Source organism: Camelus bactrianus, chromosome 35, assembly GCF_048773025.1.
Source record: "Camelus bactrianus isolate YW-2024 breed Bactrian camel chromosome 35, ASM4877302v1, whole genome shotgun sequence".
NCBI lineage: Eukaryota > Metazoa > Chordata > Mammalia > Artiodactyla > Camelidae > Camelus > Camelus bactrianus.
In genome coordinates this window covers 14,724,503-14,751,579 of record NC_133573.1, presented here as the reverse complement: position 1 = coordinate 14,751,579, position 27,077 = coordinate 14,724,503, and the positions used below count along the sequence as shown (strand labels likewise).

General features: G+C 51.0%; 1 pseudogene; it reads right to left on the bottom strand.

The window, feature by feature from the left end:
* The window catches only part of LOC123614468 (histone-lysine N-methyltransferase SUV39H2-like), a 113,023-nt pseudogene extending 91,323 nt beyond the window's left edge, over positions 1 to 21,700 (bottom strand).
* Positions 21,701 to 27,077: the final 5,377 nt, after the last annotated feature.

The window sequence follows — 27,077 nt, the reverse complement described above, 5'->3', positions numbered from 1 at the left end:
AATACATGAACGTATCAAATATCAAATATATGTTTCTACTTTCCTCCTAGTACCCTACCCTCCCGCAACCCCCACTCCTCGGGGGTGACCTATCTGAATAGTTGGGTTGTTATATTGATTGCCTTGCTACTCAGAGTAAGGTCAGGTGACCAGCAGCATCAGCCTCACCTGGGAGCTTGTTAGAAAGGTAGCGTTCAGCCCCTCCATGGCCTCCTGAATCAGAGTCTGCATTTTAAGATCCCCAGGTGACTCCTATGCACATTTAAGTGTAAGGCACCAGCTCTTCAAGGAATGAGGAGAAGGGGAAGTTTATTTCCTCTCTTTTCATCCAGGAAAGTCTAGATTTTGAATCCCCAAACATAGGAGGAGGCCAACCTGCAGCATCTTCTCTGCTCTACAAGGAATCAGTCCCCTCCTGGCCAAGGGGTCACCACCCAACCTGACTGTTGACAGACCCCGTCCACTCTTTCACTGCTAGGATTATGATACATTCCTTAGCCCCTCCCCTTCCCCTCCATCATCTGCATCAAAATTCAATGTCTTCTCTGTGTCCTCACTAAGTAAGATGATAATTTTTTACTTTAGTTTCTGTGCTATGAAAATAACGGTTGTGTTTTCCTTTTTTCAACTATAAAAACGTAATATTGAATACATTTTCTCAAACTACATATAGGCTCGTGTCCCACCCTGGGGAATTGATCTACCTCTTTTAGGGATTCTCTTTCCTCCGAAAGAATCACTATGCTAGGAATTTAGTGCAGGCCAAATTTTGAAAATAATTATCTTGTTAAGATCATGCCAGAGATCTCAGAAAAAACAAGACGGCAGCTTCTTCCAATAGAGAAGACAAACAAGAGGGCAGGCAGTACAATTTGGGGCTATAATTGGTTTTTCTCAAATATGGTCTCTTCAGATATGATTCTGGGAAGGCATTGTGGCTGTTTTAAGTTACAATTTCAACCATGCTTGCCAACATCTGGAATTTTAAAAATAAGGAAACAACTTATTTTTTTCCTTTGGAAGTTACAAATTTTAAAAGCCTTGAGAGAATGCCCTCTCAGATGATGAAATTCCTACTGAAGTGTGAATAATTGATCAAAGTTTTTCCTTGAAGTAAATTTTGATGTGGAAGTAGGGAAAGAGTGTGAGAGCTTTGTGTATCTAAAAAAAGAAAATGGACAAGGCACAGAAGGGGAGACACAGGGTGTGGGAGATAGATGTGGCTGGTGCAACAGTCATCTGTAGGAGTTTCCTCTGAGATCACCTTTTTATGCATAGGTAGTCAAGGGCCAACGTGATGTTTCTGCTCAGGATCCCAATATAGCACCTGACATATAGTAGATGTTCAATAAATGGTGAATGAATAAATGAATTCTTAAACCTATTACCTGCTGACTCCTCTAACTCTTGTTACCTGTCACAAGGGAAATAATACTCAGTGGGCAGATGACTTGTAAGATCCTGGGAGCTTAATCTGATGTACAAAGTTCCTCTAGGCATCTTAAGAGAACTTTACAGAAAAAGATTATTTTCACAAAATACCTGTAAGATACAGAACAGATGTCAGAAACCCAATCTTAGCATTGCTACTACTATCCTGAGAGTCTCCATGTCTCAGTTTGTCAGCTTTGAAAAAGTAGTTATGAGTATTTCACAGAGTTGTCATGAAGACTGAGATGTGTAGGGTATGAGGCACGGGGACTGCCACTGTGTAGATGTTAAAAAAATGTGCAGTTATCCCAAAGTTATTCATGATAGTGGTAAAATCAAGTGGGGACCTGAGTTCCCTGCCAGTTTAAATTCCTTTGGTGTAATGATTTTTAGGCCTGCGGGTTCTTGGACAAGTGGTCTCTCTCAGAAGCATGGGGGGTCCTTTATGGATTGCTCGCATGGTTCTCAGGCAGGGTGTGAGAATGTTGGGTTTTGACCAGCCTGCTTACAAATGTGACTCAAACCAGAGGTGTGACTCAGAGGCACTAGACCCTCTTCAGGGAAGACCCTTGGATTTAAGGCAGATGTTATAACAATGTTTCCAGGAGCCATGGGCTCTTTTAGGGATTGGCCTGGTGGTCTTAAAGCTAGATATTCAAATGTCTATTTGGACCGTGGGCTTATTGGAGGCAAGGGAATGTGACTTTTTCTTGGCAGCCGCACAGCTTCTAGCCAGGGCCTTCTGTTAACTGGTAGATATTTGCTGAGTGAATGAATGAATGCCCAAATGAAGGCTAACCGCAGAAATCAGCTAGAAAGGTTAAGATTGCAGATAGGGACTCAATGCAGAGAGAGAGGGGCTGGTGATAGATGGGAGACAAAGTTGGCAGGTCAAATACAAGAGACAGTGCAAAATGTAGGCTAGAGCAAAGGTCACACCCAGGCCATTTCCCATAGAGGTGTCCCCAGACTCCACATTCTATGGGTCAACTGTAGGTTTTCTTGGGGGGCCTCCCTACAGGCAGGTTGGTCCTGGCCTTAGGGCATCGTGGGTCACTATGGGGAGTTGACTTGAGTCACCTTTGGTGCCAAGGTTTCTTACTCTGACTTAAATGACTACCTGCTTCCCCTTAGAATGGGGGCAGGAAGCCTTGGATGGCTGGGGCCACATGTGTGAGTCCTCTTTGGGCTGCAGTTGGTTGGTTGTTTTTTTGTTTTTTTGTTTTTTTTTTTTTGCGTAATAGGTTGGAACGATTGCAGAATGCTTTTGATCATGTCCTTAGTAGTGGTTCTTTTTAAAATCTTTCTGCCCTTAAGATCCATCTCAAAACAAACACTCGTGACCTGTCCTCACAGGCACAAGAGAGAGATATGATGAGAAAAACAACTTTGGTTTTTCTGAAAGACACAGCCTTGTTTTTCAGAGCTGCTGTGTGGGCATTTTACAGTCTGATAGCCCTCCACACACCCCGAGTCTGGACACTTAGATAAGGACTTGAGTTTAGGATGTCCGCTGTAAGTTCTCACTTGGCTTTTCCTCGGCACCTTTAAAAATAAATAACCACTTAGAGTTAAGCCCACAAAAGTTAGTGACCTCCACCCCAATGACCTTGTAAGTAACAGGTGCTTGCGACCCTGCTCTCTGTCCCCTGCTCCTGCAGGATCTGGGGCAGAGGACTGCCCTTCCCCCTGTTCATGGTGTCTCCTCACTTCTGGGATCCAAAATAATCAATCTTGTGGCTCTACTTCCTTTGTGTGGATGTATTGACACTGTGCCTTCATTCAAAATGACCTCATGGGTTTCACTTCCCTAAAGTGACACTAGATGCTAAAAGAACTGCCTGTCATCCCTCTGTGGCTGACTTGTGACCCTCGCTCAGCAGGTCACAATCTGCATATTCTGTGTTTGAGAGAATATTTACAGTTTCCAGAGGGAAAGGCCTCTTCCAGCTCTCGCATTCCATGCCTCTTGTCCTCCTTGGAGAATGAAGGCAGGAGCTCTCCAAGTTCTCAGTGAGAGTGAAGTGATGGCTATGGTGAAATATTTAGGGTCCAATTTTACCTGACTCTGTTTTAAAAGGCCAGAGATACTTGGGACCTATTTACCGATCCCTTCAATGTGAGGAATGCAGGCTTTGGTTGCTCAGGAGATTCAAGTGAGGGATTTAGAGTCTTGGATCCTTGGTCAAAAGACCTGTGTGTCTTCCCACAAGAGATTCGTCCCTGGGATTCTGTAGCCATTTGTGTTCCCTGGTTTCCTCCAGATTCCTGTGTTACCTTCTAAGAAGCAGGGACTCCTCCCTGCTCATTCTGGGGCTGACATGGCCTGCATTCCCAGACTGGTTCTACCTTCAAGGGCCCTGAATCACCACCCAGGCTCTTGAGGGCTCTGGTGAGTGATGGGCTCAGGGCAAGGGCAAGACTGAATCATACAGCCCCTGCTTTCACCCCCGGCTTCATCAGTAGAAGATCCAATGTGTAGTGCATCCAATCCATTAGGCATTTCATGCATTCATGTATTTTCCAATTCATTCCTCAAGCAGTATTTGTTGAGTGCTTCCCATGTGCCAGACCCAGTGCTAATGCCTAGAATAGAGTGGTAAACCCAATGGTCTTTATGAACTAGTGGGGTTTGGAATGTACTACCAGACAGGGTCTTTTTTTTTTTTTTTTATCTTGGAACCTCATGTCTTCAAATCTAGGCTGATCTTCAAGGGAGTTGAGTTCCTAGGCACAGGAAGGATGATGGTTGGGTGACGGGGATGATTGGGATGAGGGGTGGTGGCTCAGAGGCAAGATGGATGGCAGGAGGAATCTTTGGTCATGACTGATAGCACTTCAATTTGGGGAGTAAGGTGTAGCTCAGTGGTGGAGCACGTGCCCAGCATGCATGAGGCCCAGGGTTCAATCCCCAGTACCTCCATTAAAAAAAATAAGTAAGTCTAATTACTACCCTCCCAAAAAAAACAAACCAAAAAAGTCAATTTAGGGGCAGCCATGGGGAAGAAGGAGGAAAGAAACTTCTGCTCAAGAAAGAGAGGGGGGAAGGTAGAGCTCAGTGGGAGAGTGCCTGCTTGGCATGCACAAGGTCCCTGGGTCCAATCCCAGTACCTCCATTAGAAAATGAAATAAATAAATAAACCTAATTATCTCCCCCTCAAAGGTAAAATAATAATAAAATTTAAAATTAAAAGAAAAAGAGGCCACCGAGAGTTCTGCGCCAGAGGTCAGCCCCCACCCCAAGCTGAGACTTGGAATTGCTGGCATGGATGGCCGAGCCAAGAAGTGCAAACACAATGGACTGGGGCTGCCATCAGTGAGGAAGCATCGTGCAATACCAGCGCTTGATTTGGAAAGTATTCATGAGGCTTTCTTGGCTAGGATATTTAAGACAAAAATCGAAATAGTCTCATCAATGGTTTATAAGATTGCTTTAGAGAGATGGGGCAGAACCCAGTATAACAAAAAGCAGAAAAGCAGCCTCCTGAATTGTCACTGGGCTAGAGAACGTGAGCCAGGGGAGAGACAGGCATGAGCGGGTACTTCTCACTCCTATCATAGAACTTAGAGCCAGGAAAAGATACCAATTTAGCCAGTCTGAACCTCAGAACTCAGCCACTTTTCGGACTCTTCCAACTGCAATTTTATTCTTCTCTGGGATAGAAGCCTCCAGATGTGATATCTCAAAGATGCATATTGTATTGTAGACACTAACAACAATATAAACAAATTAACAGCGGATCAGAGAGGAACATTGTTCCAAACAGAGAGCATCTCTTCTGGATTCCACCCTTGGAAGAGGAGGAGATGGAGACCAAGGAATGAAACAAGAACAGATTTAGAAAGAGCCAAAAAGGAGAGAAAGCTTTCCCACAATAAGGTGAGGTCACTTCACAGTTACGTACTAAGCTTATTAATCAGCCCAGTTCTGGATTCTGTTCATTTTCAATTAGGCACGAATTGATTCCATCTCCTGGACTCTCCATTGGAAGCATATGGGATGGGAGAGAAAAATTCACTCATTTCAGACCAGCACTTCACGCCCATACTGTTGCCAGTCCCCAGTCCCTGATAACGCCTGCCTCCACCCCATCCTGCCTGAAGCTCCCCAGCCAATCCTCCTGAAACTCAAAATCTCATCTAGTCACCATTGCAGTCAGGACAACCTTCTGCACCCTGTGGCTCACTTACAGGATTAAGATCTTACTTAGACTCACATATTTGATGCTCTCCAGTCACCCAGTCAGGGTGGCAGCTCTGGGCTAGAGAACTGAACAAGAAAGCCACAGTCATGCCTTTAAGGAGATTGCAGTCTATGGGCCTGGGGGGTGGGGGTTGGGAAGAACCATCTAGTAATTAATTAAATGATGTCAATCATTCAGCTGGTTATAAAATGGAAAGTGAAGATAAGAATGGTACCAGCTGGAACTGAGGGACCCAGCACAGGGAGAAGGGGGAGGTGGCAGAAGACAGACCTAGAAGGGGACGGAGAGGGGACATGGTGAGTTATGAGGATCCTGGAATACCAAGCCAAGGAGATTGGGCTCTGTCCTGGAGGCAACGGGGAGCCATCGAAGGCTTTTGAGGAGGAAGTTGGCATGACCAGATCAAGGATTTAGAAAGCCCATTCTGTGTGCAGAATAAAGGGCATGTGGGCCAGAGAAGGCAAAGCCAATGGCAAAGAGACCAGTTGGGAGAATACAGCAAGAGGCAGAAAGGCAGAAAGGATGAAGGGCTGGCAGTGAGGAGGCAAAGATGTGGTAGAGCCAATAGGACCTGGTGGCCAAGGGCATCTGCAGGATCAGGGAGAGGATGCAGTCAGAGATGACTCACGTTCTGGCTGAGATGACTGGGTAGATGATGGAGCCACTAACCAAAACATGGCTTCAAGTAGGGGAGATCTTTTTTCTCATGGGAAGAAAGAACCCCTGAGTCTGAGGGTCTTTTGATGGAAACAGCTAAAAGTTGTAAGAGGCTGAACATATTCAGTTGAGACCTCCAGCCTATGACAGAAAATGACCATCCTGTGCCAGAATGGGGCACCCTAGGAGACCATGAAGCCTAAAAACAAGAAGAAAATTCAAGGATGGGACCAGGGTGACCCAGCACTTAAAGACAAGACAGAGAGAGGACCCAGTCAAGGGGACTAATGGGAAGGAGTAGGTGAACAAAGAGAGAACAATGTATTTCTTAAGCAAGGAAGACGGTTCAAAGGAGTGATCGGCAGCATTAACACAAAGACTGAAAAAGTAGCCACTGGATTTGGCCACTGATAACTGCAGTGAGAATACTTTTGATAAAGTGGGAGAGACAAAAGCCAGTCTAAGCATATTACAGAACAAATGGGAAACAAAGAAGTAGAGAAAGCAAGGGTAGTCTCCTATTCCAAGACCTTTGGCACAGGGGAGGAAAGAGATGGGGACATGTTGAAAGAAATGAGTCATGGAAGGACTTTTGAAAGAAACTGGTCCATTGCTGGGGGTGGTTAGGCTGACTCGGGAGACTTCCGGGATGCTAGAGGATGGATTCCTCCAATGGATGTGGCAGTGAAAAGAATCACCTCTAAGCTCTGTTCCTAATCTGAGAGTCCAAGCCTCTCTGGAAGATGAGCCACATCAAAGCAGTCACTTCCACAGAGTCTGTTGAGGACAGGGAGCCACACTTCAGCAACAGGATATCAAGGTTAGAAGGGAGCTCTCTCCTCTGCATCCCAGATATGAGGCAAGGAGCATATGCATCCTCCCTGAAAAGGTATCTGAACTGGAGGCCATTGGCTCAGGCTACAGAAAGGGACATGCAAACGGCCAATAGGCACATGAAAAAATGCTCAGTATTGCTAACTATCAAAGAAATGTGAACCAAAACTACAATGAGATATCACTTCACACCAGTCAGAATAGCCATCATTCAAAAGTCCACAAACTATAAATGCTAGAGAGGGTGTGGAGAAAAGGGAACCCTCCTATACTGCTGGTGGGAATGTAGTTTGGTGCAGCCACTGTAGAAAACAGTATGGAGATTCCTCAAAAGACTAGGAATAGACTTACTATATAACCCAGCAATCCCACTCCTGGGCATATATCCAGAAGAAACCCTACTTCAAAAAGACACCTGCACCCCAGTGTTCATAGCAGCACTATTTACAATAGCCAAGACATGGAAACGGCCTAAATGTCCATCGACAGATGACTGGTAAAGAAGATGCAGTATGTTTATACAATGGAATACTATTCAGCCATAAAAAATGATGACATAACGCCATTTGCAGCAACATGGATGTTCCTGGAGAATGTCATTCTAAGTGAAGTAAGCCAGAAAGAAATAAAAATACCATATGAGATCGCTCATATGTGGAATTTAAAAAAAAAAAGAACATAAATACAAAACAGAAACAGACTCATAGACATAGAATACAAAATTGTGGTTGCCAAGGGTGAGGGGGGTGGGAATGGATACAGTGGGATATCAGAATTTGTAGATACTGACAGGCATATGTAGAATAGATAAACAAGATTATACTGTATAGCACAGGGAAATATATACAAGATCTTGTGGTAGCTCACAGCGAAAAAAAATGTGACAATGAATATATGTATGTTCATGTATAACTGAAAAATTGTGCTCTACTCTGGAATTTGACACAACATTGTAAAATGACTATAACTCAATAAAAAAGTGTTAAAAAAAAAAAGAAGTTGTGGTGTATTTATGCAATGGAATACTACTCAGTCATAAAAATAACAATAATGCCATTTTCAGCAATAGGAGTAGAACTAGAGATTGTCATTCTAAGTGAAGTAAGCCAGAAAGAGAAAGAAAAATACCACATGACATCACTCATATGTGGAATCTAAAAAAAAGAAAAATGAGGACACTAATGAACTCATGTACAAAACAGAAGCAGACTCACAGACATAGTAAACAACCTTATGGTTGCCGGGGGAGAGGAGGTGGGAAGGGATAAATTTGTGAGCTTGAGATTTGCAAATGTTAGCCACTGTATATAAAAATAGACTTAAAAAACAAATTTATTCTGTATAGCACAGGGAACTATATTCAATATCCTGTAATAGCTTTTAATGAAAATGAACATATACATGTATATGCATGACTGGGACATTGTGCTGGACACCAGAAATTGACACATTGTAACTGACTGTACTTCAACTAAAAAAAGAAAGAAAAGAAAGAAAGGGAATCAGGAGGGAACTCATTCCTTCCCCCTAAGAGAGCATCAGCGGCCGCACCTCCCAGCTCTGTGCCTCTCCCCGCTTCCACCTCCTGGGGAAAAGGCACCCCTCTCCCAGGCACCCTGCAAACAGGGGAGCAGAGAGCACACTGTGCCTCCACCTCCCCCAGCACCCGCGGGCTCTGGGCTGAGCCTTCCAGGGAGACACGGGCCTCCCTCTCTGCTGCCAAGGCGACCTCAGCTCCAGGCCCAGGGACACAGAACAGGGAGGGAGGAGGAAAGGCAGACAGACAGACATGGTGAAAAGGAAGCATAAAGGAGGGAGAAAAAGAAACAAAGACACGCTAAACAACGAGGAAATAGCCATTTCCGCCTGTAAAATAAGTGTGTGTGCAGTAGAGAGAGAGAGAATGAGAGAGAGCCCTGGGTTGTCTATCTGACCCTTGGGCAAGTCGCTGTCCCTCTTTGGGTGTTAATTGCCAGATGTGCAGAATGAGAAAAGTGGATTAGAAGATGCCTAAGGTTTCCTTTCAGGTGGAAAATCCTGTGTTTCTCAAATTCTTTATCTGTATATATATATAGCACCCCCAGAGGCCAAAAGCATTAGCAGCACAAAGAAAATCTAATAAACCCCAAGAAAGACGAGGCGCTCACACACGTGTGTGCCTGACAAACACGTGAACACAGGCACACGTGCACACACACGCTCACACACACACACAGGAGGGCGGGCGCTGTTCCAGGGGTTGCTTCTCAGTGAAGGACGCGTGGCTAGAACACAGGAGGCTTCCACGTCAAACTTGTCCAGTCAGTTTACAGTCACACCTCTTCCACGTGTTAGGAAATGCTAAATCTCAACTAACCTAAATATTTGACAAATGAATCAAGCTTTCTAAGTAGCTAAGGATTTACTCTTCAGATGCTCAAAACTAGTTTTAAAAGCCACCCCAGATGGACATATTTGGTTTTTTTTGGAGGGGGGATTCTGTATGATAAGTGTTTTAAGCACACTCAGCTGAACTGGGCTTTACTGCAGGTTCCTGATGGCAGTGGTTGTCCCACTGCCTTGAGGTGTGTGGGGCCGGGCTGCTGCCTCGGCTGCAGGAACATCTCCCAGGGTCCCCGGGCTTGGGGACAGGAGGGAACAGACCACAGAAGCCTTCCTGATTTGGGGAGAAGAGCCGGGAGTGGAGACAAAAAAGGCAGGCGTTGTTGCTCACAGCACATCCCTCCCACCCCAGAGCTGGACCTTCAGCAGGGAAAGGGAATGGGGTGGAAAGCACATTTTCAAAGGCAGCTGAAAACTGGACACTGGGCACCACCTCCTGTTTGGGCGGCTCTGGGCAACCTGGAGCCACCACCCAGAATGGGTAAAAGGAAAGCGGGTTTAGGCAGAAAGACTTCGTTAAACAGATTTCATCACTTCTTTCTGCCTGTGCATCCTACCTGCCTGAGGTGTGGGAGAATTCCAGGAGCTATTTGCTGTCTGGGGCGGGAAAGGCAGGAAGAGAACTAGAAGCCAGGGTCTGCCCCCTGCACCCCCGGTGAGGGTGAGAGGCTGTAGATGGGTATCAGAGGTGCGGGGACTCTGAGGCTGCCTGTGGCTATGATGTCCAGCTGGGGCCACATGGGCAGGGGAACTTAGCTCCCACTCTAGGGTCCCCAGGATGGAGATGCCCCAGGAGCCCAACGAGGCCCCAGACGACAGCTCAAGGACAACCTGAGGCCCCTTCCCACCCAAGGGTGTGTCAGCCTCCCCTACCTCAGATGCCGGCTTGGCTAGAGGGGAGGGAGGGAAAAACCTCCAAAGACAGAGGATTCACCCACACAAGACTGATTACCCTGACAGAGGGTGAGTGAGCGCTAACTAACACGTTTGAAGTCGCCCTTTGCCCCCTGGCGTGGAGAGGTCGGGTCCTAGGCCAGGAGAATAAAATGCAGTTAAAGAAAATAGAGGTCACTGAGTGTTGGCCCCTCTCAGTGTTAAGTCCCTAAATGCGGGTGCAGTGGGTAGCTGGCCTGGCTGGCTCCAGGCCTGTCCTCACCTGTGTTGCCCCTGCCCTAAGGATCTTCCCAGCCCTTCCCAAGAAGTCTCACCCCAGGACTCCTGGCCAGGGACCCAAGGACAGGGGCACTTCAAGCCTGAGAGGCAGGGTAGCGCTGGGAGAGACCAGAGAGAGATGCACTGCCCGCTGCGGAGGTGGGGAGGGCGTTGGTGTCGCGGGGCACTGGCTGGAGGCCTCTGCCCATCTCGGAATCTATGAGTTAGGATGGCACCGAGGAGGGGAGGATGGCTCCCTCCTGAGGCCCCAGACAACTTCAGGCCCACCTCAGACTTAGCTTGTAAGATCTGATGAGCCAGGGGAGGCTTCAGGCTACCCCCAAACTGTTTCCCAACAAAGTCCTCTTGCTGAGAATCTAGTTCCAAGGCAAAGGACTGAAGAATACAGGCACCTGTGAGAACAGTACAGGCAAAGGGTGAGCCTGGGAGGGGGAAGGGAGTATACCCTGGGCAGAGCTGGGGCCTGGACAGGTGGGTGGACCCAACAAAGACTGGGCCTTAGGACCCCCAACCCCACCTCCTCCGCAGACAGCCCAGAGCACAGTGCGACTGCAGCCAGGGAACCAGTGGTCTTCAGACCTGGCCTCAGAGCCCAGGAGACCTCTGACTCTGCTCATCACAGGTCCTGACAGGCCTCTCAGCCCACTGTCAACATCGAGTTCTAGACCATGAGAACACAGACACGAACATGCTCATGGACGGATACTCAGACATCTGCCAAGACGACCAGCTCTCAGGATAAAGGTCCTCACTCAGAGTTGGGACTCCCTCTTGTGCCCCCGGGTCATTTCATGATTAGACTCTGTGTGGGGTGAAAATCCCAACACCTGCAGGCTCTGCCGTCTCCCAGCGGTGGCACAGGACCTGCCTGCTGTTCCGCAGCCTAGAAATTGACTTTGTCATCACCATCACCACCATCAGAGCCAAGTGGGGTCAGAGAGATAGGTGGGCGAGGGCCCTCGTCAGGAGCTGCAAGGATCAGGCTCTAGGAGAGCTGCTCAGGAGAATACAAGTCAGAGTTGGGAAGGGGAGATGTGACCAAGGACAAAAGCTCAGTATCCAGCCTGCACACAGAGCTGCTTTGTGAATCAAAATGGTAGAGGACGGGTAAACTATGCCCACGTAAGACCAAGGGTACCTGGTTTCAGCTCAAAGGCTATAAGTTCCAAGCAGCAGAGACCAGTGCTACTGCAGTGGTGGGGATGGCTTTCCAAAGGAGGTGGCATTAAGCAGAGCCACCAAGACGGGGTAGGACGGGTTATGATGAGAGCTGACAGTACAGTATAAGTTAAAGAAGGGAGCCATGGAATCAGTCAACCCGATTTTGAATGTTCACTCTGTCAATTCTTGGCTGTGTGACCCTAGGAAAGATGCCTAACCTCTCTGATCTTTAGAAGCCTGTTACATAAATTGCCAATGCCTCCCTTACAAGGAGGCAGAGAGGAGGAACTAAATCTGCAGTGAGCAGTAGTGAGCAGCTGGTAGAATCAGGTAAGGCTAAACAAAGAAACAGAGGCTTAAATAAATGTGGGGCCCAGAGGACAAGGATGGCTGGGGATAGCCCAGAGGGTCAGGCCCCAGAAATGTGGAGTACCCAGGCAGGACGAGGGTGTGGCTGGAGCAGATACCTCTGAGGCCCCATCTCCAAAGAAGCGGCAGCCTCAGAGTTTGGCAGCCCTGCCAATCAAGCTGTCAGCCCAGCCCTTCAGGGTTTCCTTCCCATTGGTCCTGACTGATGGAAATCAGTGGTACGGGCTGGGCAGCGCAACAGACAAGGCCCTGGGGACAGCTTAAGTGGACAATAATTGCAGGTTGTTATATACCAGGCTGCAGCCAAAAGCCAGGCAGCTATTAAGTGTGATTGGGAGAAATAATCAGGAGAAGTAAGATGGGTGTGAGAACCGAGCTGCTCTTTCTGTTCTCAGGGCTGCTCTGGGGCCAGGGCCGCGCAGAGGCAGGGACCGGGTGGGTGGAGACAAGAGCTGACTATTAGTACAAGCACCCTATACTCGGGAAGCAATTCCGTCATTCCCTGCCTCTGATCCTCTCTGCTCCCCACGACATATACAGAGCAAGGATTACTGTCCTCATCCCATAATTCAGAGAGCAAGGTCCAGAGAGGGGAAGCCAGTGACCCAGTCACACAGCAAGTCTTTCCTGAGAGTCCCATCAGAGCCTAGATGGAGCCTCTCTGTTACTTGATGGCCACAGAAGTGACTTCTGGCATGAGGTCCCATCAAGCCCCAGCTCTGTCCCCAGTCGGGTGGTCGTGAGGCCGAGTAGGGACCATCTGAGAACTGGGACTGGGCACAGTTGTTAGGACCCAGTGGGGCACACTGCACCCAGTGTGGATCTCAGTCAGGGCAAGAGCACGGAGCTGGGAATAGCAGGAGGGGGCAGGTTTGTAACAGTACAATTGGTTATTTCAATATAGAGCTTTATTAATTCATTAGTTACTTCTCTGGGATTGAAGGAGAACTTACGCCCATTTTATAGATGAACATGTAGAAACCGAAAGCATTTACGTAACTTGTCCCAGGTGGGGAAGTGATGCTGTCAATAGCAGGGCCAGTGTGACGAGTGCTGGTCTGGGGGCTTGTACACCACACTCCAGAGCTGTCTACTGGGGAAGACGTTGGCAGAGGTGACCTTTCTCTGCCCTCTGCCACCAGACCAGGAAGACTTGGGATTTTAGCCCTGCTAGCCAGGGTTTCCCATTTCATCAGTCCGAGAGGTGGTTCTTTCTTTCTGGGCCAAGGATGACATGAGGTCGCTCTTGTATGAGGTGTGAATCACACAGTCCCAACATCTCACCTCCCACGTCTCAGCTCCTCGAAGTCCATACTTTTGGATACAAGAATGAGACACCCTCATCCCTGAAGCACAAACACTGTGAGCATCTGCAAGGAGATTCCACAGACCAAACACTGCCTTTATTATTTCCTGGGGCAACTTTGACAGAGACAGCCCTATCCTGATGGAAACACTGAAGTGCGGTGGTGGGTGGGGACCAACCCCTGAGTCCTCCAAACACAGCATCTCAGCAGACATCCAGGAAAGCCTGCACAAGGCTCAGGACCATCCTCAGGTTCTGACAACCCACCCCCTCTCTCCGGGGATCGCCTCTCCCCTGCCAGGCCTTCCCTGCCCAGGTCTGGAACTGACCCTCCTTTGGGTCACATGAGAGCAGGAACCTGGCGCAGGGAGGAATCAATTACATTGTGACTCAGCGAGAGGACACAGAGCCAGGGAGTGAGTCACAGAGCTTGCCCACCCTCTCCATGCCGGGAGGGGAGTTGGTCACGCAGGCCTGGGTGGGAGCCTCCCGTGGGTCTGGACATGCAGGTGTGCGGATGCAGGCTCCCAGGCAGTGGGGGGTGCTAGGCGTGTGCTAGAGTGTGGGCCCTTCCGAAGACTGAATGAGATGGGCATCCCTGAGCCTCTGTGTCAGGGGAAACTCACGGGGCCCCTCCCTGATGTGGGCTCTGCTCCCGACAACCCGTCACAACAACCCTGCTCCCACCACCAGAGACTCAGACCACTCTCATCTCCCCAGCACGCTGGGAGGACCACTGAGGAGAAACCCCAACTGTCCTCTTCCTTAGAAACTCTCCATGTCCTGTTACACAAAGTCTAAATGCTATTTTCTGCTACAGCTTATGCTGATCCCTGGAAAGGAGAGATTTAGTTTCCTTTTTAATGAATACACTCATAATAATCACAGCTGGCATGCCCTGGGCACCTCCTAGGTGGCAGACACTAAATATTTATTACTTCTTTTAGTGATTTATTACCTCTTTATGACAATCATATGCAGTGTTCTTATGCCCATGTTTCAGGTGAGAAAACTGAGGCTGAGAATGTGACTTATATGGCTGATAAGCTAAAGATCTGTTTGTTTCCAAAGTTCAGACTCTTTCTATACTCAGTGCATGTACCTGTGCATGGATGTATCTATAGTAACTGAAATCTAAACTAAAATACATATCTTACAGCAATAAATACCCAGTTGTATGTGCAGACTGAATTTCTTTAAGTTTCACTCTGTGCAAAATTTATTTAATGGGTCTGTTTAGTAAGGGACCAGAATGTATATATACAACTTTGCTTATACACTTTGGAAGACTTTAAACTTGTTCAAACAAGGTTGCCATCTGGAAATTATTTGGTGGGAGGAGAATGGTTCTTGAAAACCGATGGCATCTTTAAATAGTTCTAGTGGCAGCAAAACTTCACCCTTTCAATGTAGAAATGACCTGTGGAAATTGGGCCCTCAAAGTGCCCCTTCCCCTCAGCATGTGTGCGGGGCTGGGGAGGGGTGGTCCCTTCCGTCTCACCCACCCCTCATAAATACCAAGGAGCCTTCTTTGTCCCAGTCTTGTGCCAGGGATCAACTTTTTCCTCCGTGTTAACAGGAGCAGCGGGTTAGCAGATGGTCAGTGAGTTCCTACCCTGAGTCTTTCCTATGGGCCCACCCTGCTGCAAATCCCCGTCCTGTGGCCACCTGCCATCCCGGAACACAAGCCTACATCCTGCCACGGTCTTCACCGTCCGACGTGACTGCCCACGTGACCTCTCCATCCTCATCACCCACCCCTCCTTCTCCCTCCCCAGGCTGTGCTGCCTCAGCCTACTTGCGGAGCGCCTGTCAGCACCCAGCTGCTGGGTGAGGGGGCAGGAGGGGTCCACCCCGGAGGGTGAGTCTGAGGCCCGCAGATAACAACCCTTTGAAGATCCAGCCTGGTGTAAATGTCCTGCCGTCTCACTTTCCTGAGCCCCTGTCCAGTTGGGGTCTCTCTGTCCCCTCCCAGCCACCTCACTCCATGTCACCAACACAGCCACTGGACATTGAGTCTCTTAACCCCAGCACTATTTGAAGGATGATCTACCAGACTGGGAGCCTGATGGCAGTGTGTGGAGAACGGAGATTAGAGAGCCCGGATAGAAGCTGTCCATCCAGCAACATTATCAGAGGAATCGTGTGGCCACAAGAAAGTGCCATTTACCCACAGCGTTGCGGGTGTAATAAATACAACTTACTGTTCCAGTTTCGAAAGGGAGCCCAGTGTCTGAAAACCTCAGGGCTCAAGTACAATAAATTAACATAATTAAAACCTAATTAGTAAAACATCACAATTAAAAGGACTTGATGCAGCAACACCTCTCAGGTAAGAAGGGGCCGCGGCGCGCCGGCGGTTGGCACCCAGGCCGGGCCCCGGGAAGAGGCGGCGACGAGGCCTTGCTCTCCCGGAAGGCTGCCCGCTCCCAGAAGCACCTTGAGAAGCACTCGTGCAGCAGGTGAGGGCGCCCACTGCGGGTCCAACTCAGACCCCAGCTGGAGGGGGCCTCACCTCCTCCTGTGTAGGAAGTGGGAGGGGCCTGGGCCAGCCCCTCAGCCCCCCAGGGCCCATCAGTGGAGCTCTGACAACGCTGGCTGGCCAGACACTGGTCTACCCACTTCGCCCGCGTCTACCCATTTAATCCTCACAACGACTCTGCAAGGTAGCCCTTCCTCTTCCTAGTCTACAAACGAGGACCTGAGCCACAGAGAGATTAAAGAACCTGTCCAAGGTCACAGAGTTAGTAAGTGGGAGAGGCCAGCCGTGAAGCCAGCTTTGCCTAAATGCAGCGGCAGGCACCTGCTTCTGTTGGACTGAGCGCTGCCTGGCCCGGGCTGGCCCCTTTTTAAAAAATGTAAATTCTCTGTGAAAAATAAGCAGTAAATTCCTAACCTTTCAGTTCAAATAAGTTAACTTTATTTACACCCTTTTGTAGCCCATTTTGACCCTCAGTCCCTACTCTCACCTTAGTAATTTTTACATGAGAACCGTGAGTCAGCTTCTCAGCTACAGCACTGTCTCACCTTCTTGGATGTGATGTGAGGAAGGAAAGGAGGGGCAAGAAAGGACCAGTCTCCATTTTACAGAGGAGAAAGCTGAGACCCAGGAAAGCCATGACTCAGGTGCCTCCCCATGAGTTCAAACTCACCGAGCCCCACACGCAGGATGCAGGATGCAGGACGCAGGATGCTTGGGCTGCCACTCCAGATCCCTTTATCCTGCCTTTCCATTTCCTGCCCACCTTCAGCAAAAGTGAGGCAAAGCCCAGGGTGGCATGACAGCCTGGAACAGGAGTCTAGAGGGCACACCCATGCTGACTCAAAGGCCCAGATGCTCCCCAGAGCGGTTCCCACTGCTGCCCAGGGCCCAGGAGCTCCCTCCACAAGACCAAGGCCATGTGTCTCTCAGGCCCAGCCAGCCAAGAAACAGGCCCGGGGGCCCCTCCCTCACCAGCCCTAGCATTTGTCTGAGCCCCAGGAGGCAGCCCAGTCCCTTCTGAGGGCCCCTGGGTTTCTCAAAACACACAGCATCCTGCCCCTAAGGGCCTGCTCCCCCAGCCAGGCCTCCTGTGGGCTCTGGACAGCACAGGGGAGCCCTTGCACCGTGTGCTCTGGGTGGCAGGAGGCTGCTAATTAACTGAAAGAAGGCAAGCACTGTTTTTCTTTTCTTTCCCACCTCAATTATTTTTCCTTATATCACTAAACCTTTCCAAATTATTCAAGGACAGAGAAGCCCTGGGATTGTGGAGAAGAGGAGAAACAGACTTCCAAGGCTGCCTTCAAAGCCTCCTCTTGCCCACCCTACCCACCTCCACCCAGGAGCCTCCTCCTCTTCACCATCACTGGAGAGCCCACTGCCTCCACCTCTCTCCTCTCTTCCCACGCTGCCCCACCCCTTCCTGCAGGGTCAGAGCAGAGCTCTCTCCACCAGATAGCCTCCCCTGGGTGCCGCTGCCCACACGAGCCACTTCTCTGGGGTCCCATGGCACAAATCTCCAGCAGCTTTCACTCTGCCCCTTGGTTGGTCCGTGCCCTTGTGTGGTCACTCAGATCTCTGAGTCGCTCTCTGCCCAAACAACACATGAGCTCTCTACAGCAAGCGAGTCTCTCTCCCTCTCTCTCTCCCCCTCCCCTCCTCCAGCCTCCCCTCACTGCCCTCTGCAGGGCTGGGCAGAGCAGTCACTCCAGAAAGACTTTAATTGGAAGTCTGGTCTCTTTTAGGGGAGCCCCGCGCAGATCACAGCTATGTTTTCCAGCTTGTTCTCAACAAAACCTTAGAGAACCAGATGCTTCTTGCCTTCCTGGCCCTGAGGCCCAGCCATCACCCAGGTCTCTGGCCACCTACCCACTTCTGCATCCTGCCTTCAGCAGGGCTCCTGTCTCCTCAGAGCTGCTACCCCCATCACAGATCATCACACGTTGTCTGCTTTCTCGCAGGCGGATGTGGAACCCCTCAGCCCTGGAGGACATTTAACCGTCTGCTGCTGTTTGCTGCTCCCTTTTCACTTGTGTGACCTTGGTCTCTCCAATGAGACAGCCGGGTTGTTCCCAGGCCTGTCCTTTCTCTGCTGCTTCCAGTGGGAGACTGGAAGGGCTGGATCAATGCAAGAATGAGTGAGTGGCGGTACCTCTAAGCCAAGCTGCTGTGTGGGTTCTAAACTGCTTGTTCTCATCCTGGACTCTGAACTCCTTCTGGAGAGTCTGCCTGGGACTGTGCAACTCCCCATCCTTAGAGTCCATTTGAATGAATACAGCATGGAGCCTCAAAGTCAGATTAGAAATTGGTGTCTAGAAACTCCATCCTGAGCATCTATTGTATGCCCACACCTGTCAAGGGTGGCTGCAGAGAAGAGGGGCCAGGTTACTTAGCCCCTGCCCTCCACCAGTTCACAGTCTAGACAGAGAGATTCACAGGCAGGAGAGGTCTGAGAGGATGGGGCCATGGCCAGGGCTGCGGGATGTGGTTCACTGGGTACCAGAGGGAAGGGAGTGATGGTGGCTCAGCCGGAGGGAAATGGAGCACAAAGAGGGCCTCCTCCCTCCTTGAAGAAGAGAGGAAAAGGGAAGGGAAGGGCAGGTAGCAACGGAGAGGCTCGCACAACTACACCACCTGAGCCGAGATCCCACCGCATGGGGCTCCTTACACCCTTAAAGGTGAATCAGCAACAAATTGCAAACCCCAGATGCAGAGAGCAAATGAGAAGCCATTGTTCCCAGCCCCGACGGCCACTGGCCAGCCTTCTCCCTCTCGGTGGATGGAACCATTGTGGCCATGAAGTGGCACTTTAGGAAAAAGTTTTAAATCTGTTTAAATGTCACAGTGAGTAATACTTTGCTCCCATCTTCCCCTAATTACATTTCTCTTTGATGATCTAAGGTTAAAAAATATTTAACTCGAGTCTTTCTGGACTATGAAGGGCAAAGAGACCGAAGTGCCAACCTAACCATGCTCCTCACTATCTTCTCAGGGGTCCAGCGCCTCTTTGGCATTATGTTGAGACGCCTGTCCATGTTATTCTATTCCTAACACTCAACTGTGGCAGCGACGGGAGCCTCCGCGAGCCCGCACTGCGCCTTTAAGAGTGCATGCCTGGGCAACAGCCGTTTCTGCCCGCAAGCTGGGAGGAGGCGGGGTATTTCACCACACACCGACCGAGGTAAGAAAAGCGTTACTCCCGAAGGAGAGACAGCCCAGATCCAAAATAAGTCATCCTCAAGTCGGAGAGAGGGGACAGTGAGGAATCTCCCCAAAGGAAGTAGAACCTTGCCATAGCTGTAGGTCTATTCGTGGTGAGACACAGGGAGGGGACCCTGGTGCAGGGGGCCAAGGCACTGCCCTGGAGACAGTTAGACCCATATCCTATGAAGGAGGTTTTGCAGGCATCGGAATTAACCAGATGCCTCCTTTCACTAACAACTCCACTCTCCCACTCACTCCTGCCCAGGACTGCCTTTATGTATGTACTGGCTTTTATTATTAATAATAATATGAATACAGAAACACCTGTGAATAATCTACTTGGACCTTGTGGGGAGGGTCTGGGGTGGTGTCTGAAAGCAGTGGCTGGGGAACCTCAGCCCCTTCCCCTGTGCAGGTCCCTCCTTCGTCAGCACCACCCCTCAGCTCACTTTCTTCATTTCCTCTTGTTCTCACATGGCTTTGGGGGATAGGAGGCAGGGAGAAAAAGAGCCCTCAAGGAGGAATTACTCTCCTAAACTTCCCTGTTATGGCAGAAACTATATTCCTCTCCACTGTGAGATCCTGGGAGGTAAGTGTCAGTGCCCCAAGATGATGTTCGAGATGTTTCGAACAAAGTTATTGGCCTCTGCTGACAAGTCCTGAGGGAAAGGGGAGGGGGAGGGTTCAGCCTGGTGGGTGTGAACACACACACACACACACACACACACTGGCAGAGTGTAGATACAAATGGGGTCTATGTACACATCCACACTGCATCCACATAAGCCCCCACCATCCTGACAAGACATTTGCACACACCTCAAAGCCATCAGCTCAAACCATCCATGTGCCTGCCTTCCAGGGACATGCCGCCTGATCACAGGTCTTCCCAGGCACACCAAGACCACAGCCACATGGCAGAGAGGCTCTCTCTGTGTGTGCATTTCTGTTCAATTCCCTAAACTTGGGTGTTTCTTACACCATCATATAACACTGGATAATGTAAGCCCTGGACCGAGTTATGAATCAACTATACTTATATACGATTCCATCAAAGGCAGGAGTGTCTTAAAATGAAAGGACGAAGTTCCACGGTTCTCAGAATTGTACTTGCTGTTTGGTTTGGGCCCCGGATCCTCAGGAAGAGGTGTCCCGGGTGGGCTCAGGGCTGAAACTCAGGGCCTCTTCTGGCCTCCTCCTGGCGCTGGAGAGCTAGGCGTTGTGGTGGTAACAAACGGGCTTAGTCTCTGTTTTCAGGCAGCTGGGGTCTCATTTCTTTAAATAAAATTTTAAACATATCGTCTAGTAACTTCACGCAATCCCAGGGCAAGAAGAGAGAAACCCAGAACACCCAACAGGGGCCAGTAGTCACCCGGCCAGGGTCAGGCCAGCAGCTTTGCCCCGCATCATGCAAGGGAGCTGGAGCCTTATTTTAATTTGCCTGGCTTCTGAAGACGAGAAGAGGCTGCCCTGGAAAAGTAAACGTGGGAAAGGATGGAGTGCGGGTAAATATCACTAAAAGGAAAATTAGCTCTCCCAAGCCAAGTTCACTACAGCATTCGCCCCCAGGGGCGGGGCTGCTTGAACCCGGCTCCCGCGCCAGCCACTCCCTCTCCCGCGCAGCAGACCTTTTGGCTCCCGGCGGGCCTGCCGGGGAATCTGGCGGAGTGCGGGACCGGGCGGGGGGACTCGGCTCTCGCCTGCAGACTCGACTCCTAGCCTCGCACTTTGGAGCGGGAGGTGCTGCAAACGAAGCCCGAGGGGACAGCGCACACAGCTGGAGTCTGGAGCCTGCGTCCGGCCAGAGCCCGGAGAGCAATTCGGAGGCTTTATTTCTTTGATGGTGGATTTAGAAAAAAAAAATTTTTTTTTGTTTTTTTCAGTTTGAACCAGTAAAGCAGACAAGGGCAAAATCAAGCCAGTCCTTTGCACTTAGCTCACCAGCCACCGCGCCCAGAACCTATCTCCGTCGCTGCAGGGCGAGCGGGCCGAGGAGCCCGGCTCCTACCTTCCTCCCGCCAGCCGCCTGCGGTTCCAGCCACCGCGCTTCGGGGCTGGGAGGCCGTCCGGGACGGAAACACCCACCTCTAGCCTTCGGAGACGGGCTGGGACGAGGGTCAGGCCTCGAATCTCTATGCTCGTCCCCTCAAAGCTGCCCAACTGCTCCGCAGACCCGTCCTCCCAGGTGGCTCGGGTGGCGGTAGATGCCGTGAGGGAGGCGAAGATTTGGGGCTGCTCGGGCAGGTTGGGGATGCGAGGAGGGAAAAAGCAGAGAGAGACGGAGAGAGCGCGCAAGAGAGAGCTCTTGTCTATAGATTTATCCACACAATATGTATTTATGCAGCTTTTTTTCTCTCGACGCTGATCAATGCGCACTCGGATCGCTGGGCGGACTTCCTCCAAGCCGGCTCGCTTTTTCTAGTCTAAATAAATAAATAAAGGGAACCAGATGGGAGAAAAAAGCGCCCATTCCACCTTCGCCGCCGCCCCGCCCGCCATCCCTGCCTTTGCTTCGCCCGCCTGGCGCCCTAATAGAGCGCGTATCGGTGGATAACGTCCCCCTACATACCCACACGAAAATTAAAATCAATGTTTTTAAAATACAAAAAGTTGCACCTGCTACTAATACAAAAAGAACCCCCAAAAGGCAAAGAGGAGGCCAGCAGCCTGGTTCCTAACAGGCACCCGCTCCCTGCGGCTGCCGGGCCCGGAATCTCAGCGCCTTGCCAAGAGCCATAAGCCTGGCGCTATTTATAGCCGGGGGCTGTCACTGACTGTACCACCGCCACTCGCCGCCCGCCGCGCGGAGCACCCCCTTTCGAATCTCACCCTCTCCCAGCCCCGTGCCCCACTCCTCCGCGAGCGCACACTCGCCGCCCCCACCCCTAGTCTGACTGGAAACTTGAGCCGGTCCAGCCTGTTTAAACGGAAAGGACAGGGATCCTGCCTGCTCAATGTAAAAAAGAGAGGAGGGGGGGGAGGAGGAGGAGGAGGGGGAAGAAGAAGAAAAGAAAAAAGAAAAAAAAAAAAAAGAAAAAAATATCAGATCAGACCGAAAGGGGGGGGGGGGGTGGAGGAGAGAGAGCGCGAGGAGAGCGAAGTGTAGAGAAACCGAGGGGGAGAGAACCCGAGTGTGTGTATGCGTGTGCGTGTGTGAGCGCGAGCGAGCTTGTGAGGGAGAGGAGCGAGAGTGCGATTGAGAAAGAATAAAAGGAAAGAAGATTTTCTCTGTGTATATAAAGATGACCACGTTAGCAAACGGACAGGCTAACAAAGCGAGCCTCGGTACCAACGGGCTCAGCAGCAGCCCGGGCAGCGCCGGGCACATGAACGGATTAAGCCACAGCCCGGGGAACCCGTCGACCATTCCCATGAAGGACCATGATGCCATCAAGCTGTTCATTGGGCAGATCCCCCGCAACCTGGATGAGAAGGACCTCAAACCTCTCTTCCAGGAGTTCGGCACGATCTACGAGCTTACGGTTCTGAAGGACAGGTTCACAGGCATGCACAACTTTGCCGGGGAGAAGGAGCGGGCGACGAGTGAACGAGCGGGAGACGGCGCGACAGGGAGCCTCAGGCGGACGCCGAGGAGACAGGCGCTCGGGCAGCGGAGACCAGGACTGGGGTGCGTGGGGAGCTGCTCGCTGGGGCAAGGCTGGGTTTTGGGCAAGGAGCTAATAGACACGGTGCCGTGGGGAGAGCAGCGGGAGCAGAAGAAGAGAAAGACAGGATCGAGGGAAAACGGGGCTTGGATTTTTTGGTACAGCGACTAAGAGATTGGGATAGGGACGGCTGCACCCGCCGAGCCTGGGACGCCCAGCTGACTGGCGGGCTCTCCGCCGGCCGGGGACCTAGGGTGCTGTCCATCGCCGTGGTGCTGAAAATACTAAGCGGAGACGGTCTTCTCCTCCGCTCCGGGACAGAGTAGCAGGAGCGCAGCCGTCTGAAAAGAAGGGAGGTGACAAATTCAAAGAGGTGTTTTTATTTCGCTATTAATTTAGCAGTAAACTCTCCCTGCCGAGCTGTGTGCCTCAGTAATCCGGTTGTGGTGTGTGTGCGGGGGGGGGGGGAGGGTGTCTGATATTTGAAGGAAGGAGGGACAAAACCTAAGGCAAGAATTAACAAGGAATCAGCCATCCCCTGGGTGGAGTGGGGGGGGGTCAGGGAAGCTTCAGTAATCCCCCTCTCAGGAAAGCAGGGCTTTGGGAAAAATCTGTGTATGAAAGGTATGCATTTTGAAGGGTGTATCTTAAATCACCCCAAACTCACCATGCAGAGAGGTTTATAGCACACTATTTCTTTTCCTTGAAGCAATCGTTGCTAGTGAGTGCTTGGAGGAGGGGGAAACAGAATGATCAAAGAATTAAAACCCAGCAACTTTTTAGGAAAGTGGTCATGGGAATTGTCTGCAGCCTGCCTGTTTTCTCCTTGTTTTATCTTTAAGGCAGAGGCCCAAACATGTTCAGTTGTAGAACATGTGTGGGTGGCTGGTGGGTGACGAAATTAGCCCAGTACTTGCTCCCTAACAGTAATGTACAGGATGTGCAGCGGGGATTAACCAGGGCTGGAGCTGTGTGGGCAAGTTGAATGCTTTCTGAGAGAGACTGATCATCAGGCAGAGAAAGAGCACCGGGCTAAGGAAGTTGTAAGGGATGTGTATGGATGTTCTGTTTTTAATAAACAGTAGTGTGGAGAGCCGCTGAAGATGCTGTGTTAGAGCTGGTGGTTTAAAAGATGAAAACACGCACATGCACACGCACACGCACACCCACCCACACACAGAGAGCAGACTCATCCTTGGCCACAAATGGGCTATGAACAGGGCTGATCCTCCGGCACATTAGGTGCAGAGCGCAGAGCTGTCTGGTTCTCTAAGCAGCAGTGGTTTTCACTATCACAGCCTTCCTCCTTCTCCAGCCCTCCCTTCATCCGAATACTAAGCAGAGCTCCAAACTCTTCATAGTTGGAGTCCCAGAGAGCAGTTTTTATTGGCTTTAGCATCTTCCAGCTTGCCTGCTGAGGAGTAAATCTTACAGTTAATGGCATGTTGAGTAGCACAAAAACACAGCAGAATGGAAATATACTGGGTTTGTTGGGGTTGGGTGAGGGTGGGGGCTGTAATGGAAAGAGAAACCAACCTTTATTCAATATGGAGAAAATGTCTGTCTTTTCAGAAGAGAAACTGGAAAGGTGGAATGGGGAGGCACTCTCCGAAATAATGTTTCTTTTCCTTTTTTTCACCCTCCCTCTCAAGTCAACCATATCTCTGTAGTTTTTTCCTTTCCAATCAAGCTCCCTGGGAGTTAATCAAGGTTTTTATCAAACCTTCGTCATTCTAATGTGTCCCAGGTTTTAAAATAGCAACAATGAAAATAAAAAAGCATAGGTAGGGGAATCCTTTACACATCTTAATGATCGGTTCTTGTGGGGACTTGAGATTTTAAAGTTTAAAAAATTCAGAACCCACTAGAGGCAAAAAGGCAGTTGTGAAGAGCTGAGCTTTCTACGAGATCTGGGTTGGAGTACTTTATTTGCTTTTTTTATTTCAAATGAAGATAATCTTAAACAATATTCGTTGGTTTCTTCTCATGACCCCTTGCTGGTATCATCACTCAGTTTCTGATGTTTTTTGTGTTATACCAAGGAAGTAGCATTATCACCATTTGCATCAGGAAGGTAGAGATGGTGATGATACAGTTGTTTTCACCGGTATCTCAGTGTGGTGCCCACTTTCCGGCCCAATGTCCTAGGTGGGAAGAGCCAGGCATCCGCATGGTAAGTGCAAACAGGAAGCTGTATCGAGAGGACACATATTCTAGGACAATCACCATTTGAGCCATTTCCCCATGAGAGGGGAGGCCCAGGAGAGGGCAGGACCAGGTGAGGACAGACCCAGGTGAGGGCAGGCCCAGCAGAGGGCAGGAGCAGATGAGGGCAGGCCCAGGGGAGGGCAGGACCAGGGGAGGGAAGGAAGAACTGAGGGCAAGAATAGGAAATTGCAGGCCCAGTCGAGGGCAGGCCAAGGAGAGGGCACGCCCAGGTGAGGACAGGCCCAAGAGAGGGCAGGACCAGATGAGGGCAGGCCCAGGGGAGGGCAGGACCAACTGAGGGCAAGAACAGGAAATGGCAGGCGCAAGAGAGGGCAAGCCCAGTACAGGGCAGGACCAGGATAGGGAAGGAACATGAGAGGGCAGGACCAGATGAGGGCAGGCCCAGGGGAGGGCAGGACCAACTGAGGGCAAGAACAGGAAATGGCAGGCGCAAGAGAGGGCAAGCCCAGTACAGGGCAGGACCAGGATAGGGAAGGAACATGAGAGGGCAGGACCAGGTGAGGGCAGGCCCAGGAGAGGGAAGGCCCAGGAGAGCCAGGCTCAGGAGCAGGCATGTCCAGGAGAGGGCAGCCTTGTGAGGATTGGCCCAGGTGAGGGCATGATCAGGAGAGGGCAGGTCCAGGAGAGGGCAGGCCCACGTGAGAGCAGGAACAGGTGAGAGCACCACCAGGTGAAGGCAGGCCCAGGAGAAGGCAGACCCAGGTGTCTGCAGGCCCAGGACAGAGCAGACCTAGGAGAGGGCAGGCCCAGGTGAGGTCAGGAACAGGGGAGGAAATGCCCAGGAGAGGGCTGGCCCTGGTGAGAACAGGACCATGTGAGGGATGGCCCAAGACAGGGCTGGCCCAGGAGAACAAAGGCCCACATGAGGTCAGGTCCAGGTGAAGGCAGGCTCAGCAGAGGGTAGGACCAGTAGAGGGCAGGATCTGAGAGGGCAGGACCTGGAGAATGCATGACCAAGAGAGGGCAGTTCCAGGAGAGGGCAGGACCCGGAGAGGGCAGGCACAGGAGAGGGCAGGCCCCACTGAGGGCAGGCCCAGCCGACTGCAGGCCATGAAGAGGGCTGGACCTGGAGAGGGCAGGCCCAGGAGAGGGCTTGCCTTGGAGAGGACAGGACTAGGTTGGGGGAGGCCCAGGCCAGGGCTGGCCCAGTAGATGGTAGTCCCAGGAGAGTGCAGGCCCAGGTGATTGCAGGGCCAGGGTAGGAGTGGCCCAAGAGAGCACATGCACACACGAGGTCATGACAAGGTGAAGGAAGGCTCAGGAGAGGGCAGTCCCAGATGAACGCAGGCCCAGGGGAGGTCAGGCACAGAGGAGGGAATGCCCAGGATACGGCTGGCCCTAGAGAGGTCAGGACCAGGTGGCGGGAGGCCCAGGACAGGGCAAGCCCAGGTGAGGTCAGGCACAGTTGAGGACATGCCCAGGTGAGGGCAGGCACTGGCGAGGAAAGGCCCAGGTGAGGGCAGGCACTGGTGAGGTCAGGTACAGTTGAGAACATGTCCAGGTGCGAGCAGGCCCAGGAGAGGGCAGGACCAGGTGTGTTCAGGCACATGTGAGAAAAGACTCAGGTAAGGGCAGGCCCTGGTGAGGAAAGGGCCAAGTGAAGGTAGGACCAGGCGAGGACAGGCCCAGATGTCTGCAGGACCAGAATAGGGCAGACCCAGGAGACGGCAGGCCCAGAAAAGGGCAGGCCCAGTAGAGGGCAGGAACACGTGAGAGCAGGCCTATGAGAGGGCAGGCGCAGGAGAGTGCAGGCCCACATGAAGTCAGGACCAGGTGAAGGCAGGCTCAGGAGATGGCAGGACCAGGAGAGTGCAGGACCAAGAGAGGGCAGGCCCAGGTGAAGACAGGCCCAGGAGATGTCAGGCACATGGGAGGGAATGCCCAGGAGAGGGCTGGCCCTGCAGAGGAGAGGGCCAGGTTAGGGGAGGCCCAGACAAGGCTGGCCCAGGAGACGATAGTCCCAGAAGAGTGCAGGCCCCGGTGACTGCAGGTCCATGATAGGAATGGCCCAGGTGAGCAAAGGCTCACATGAGTTCAGATCC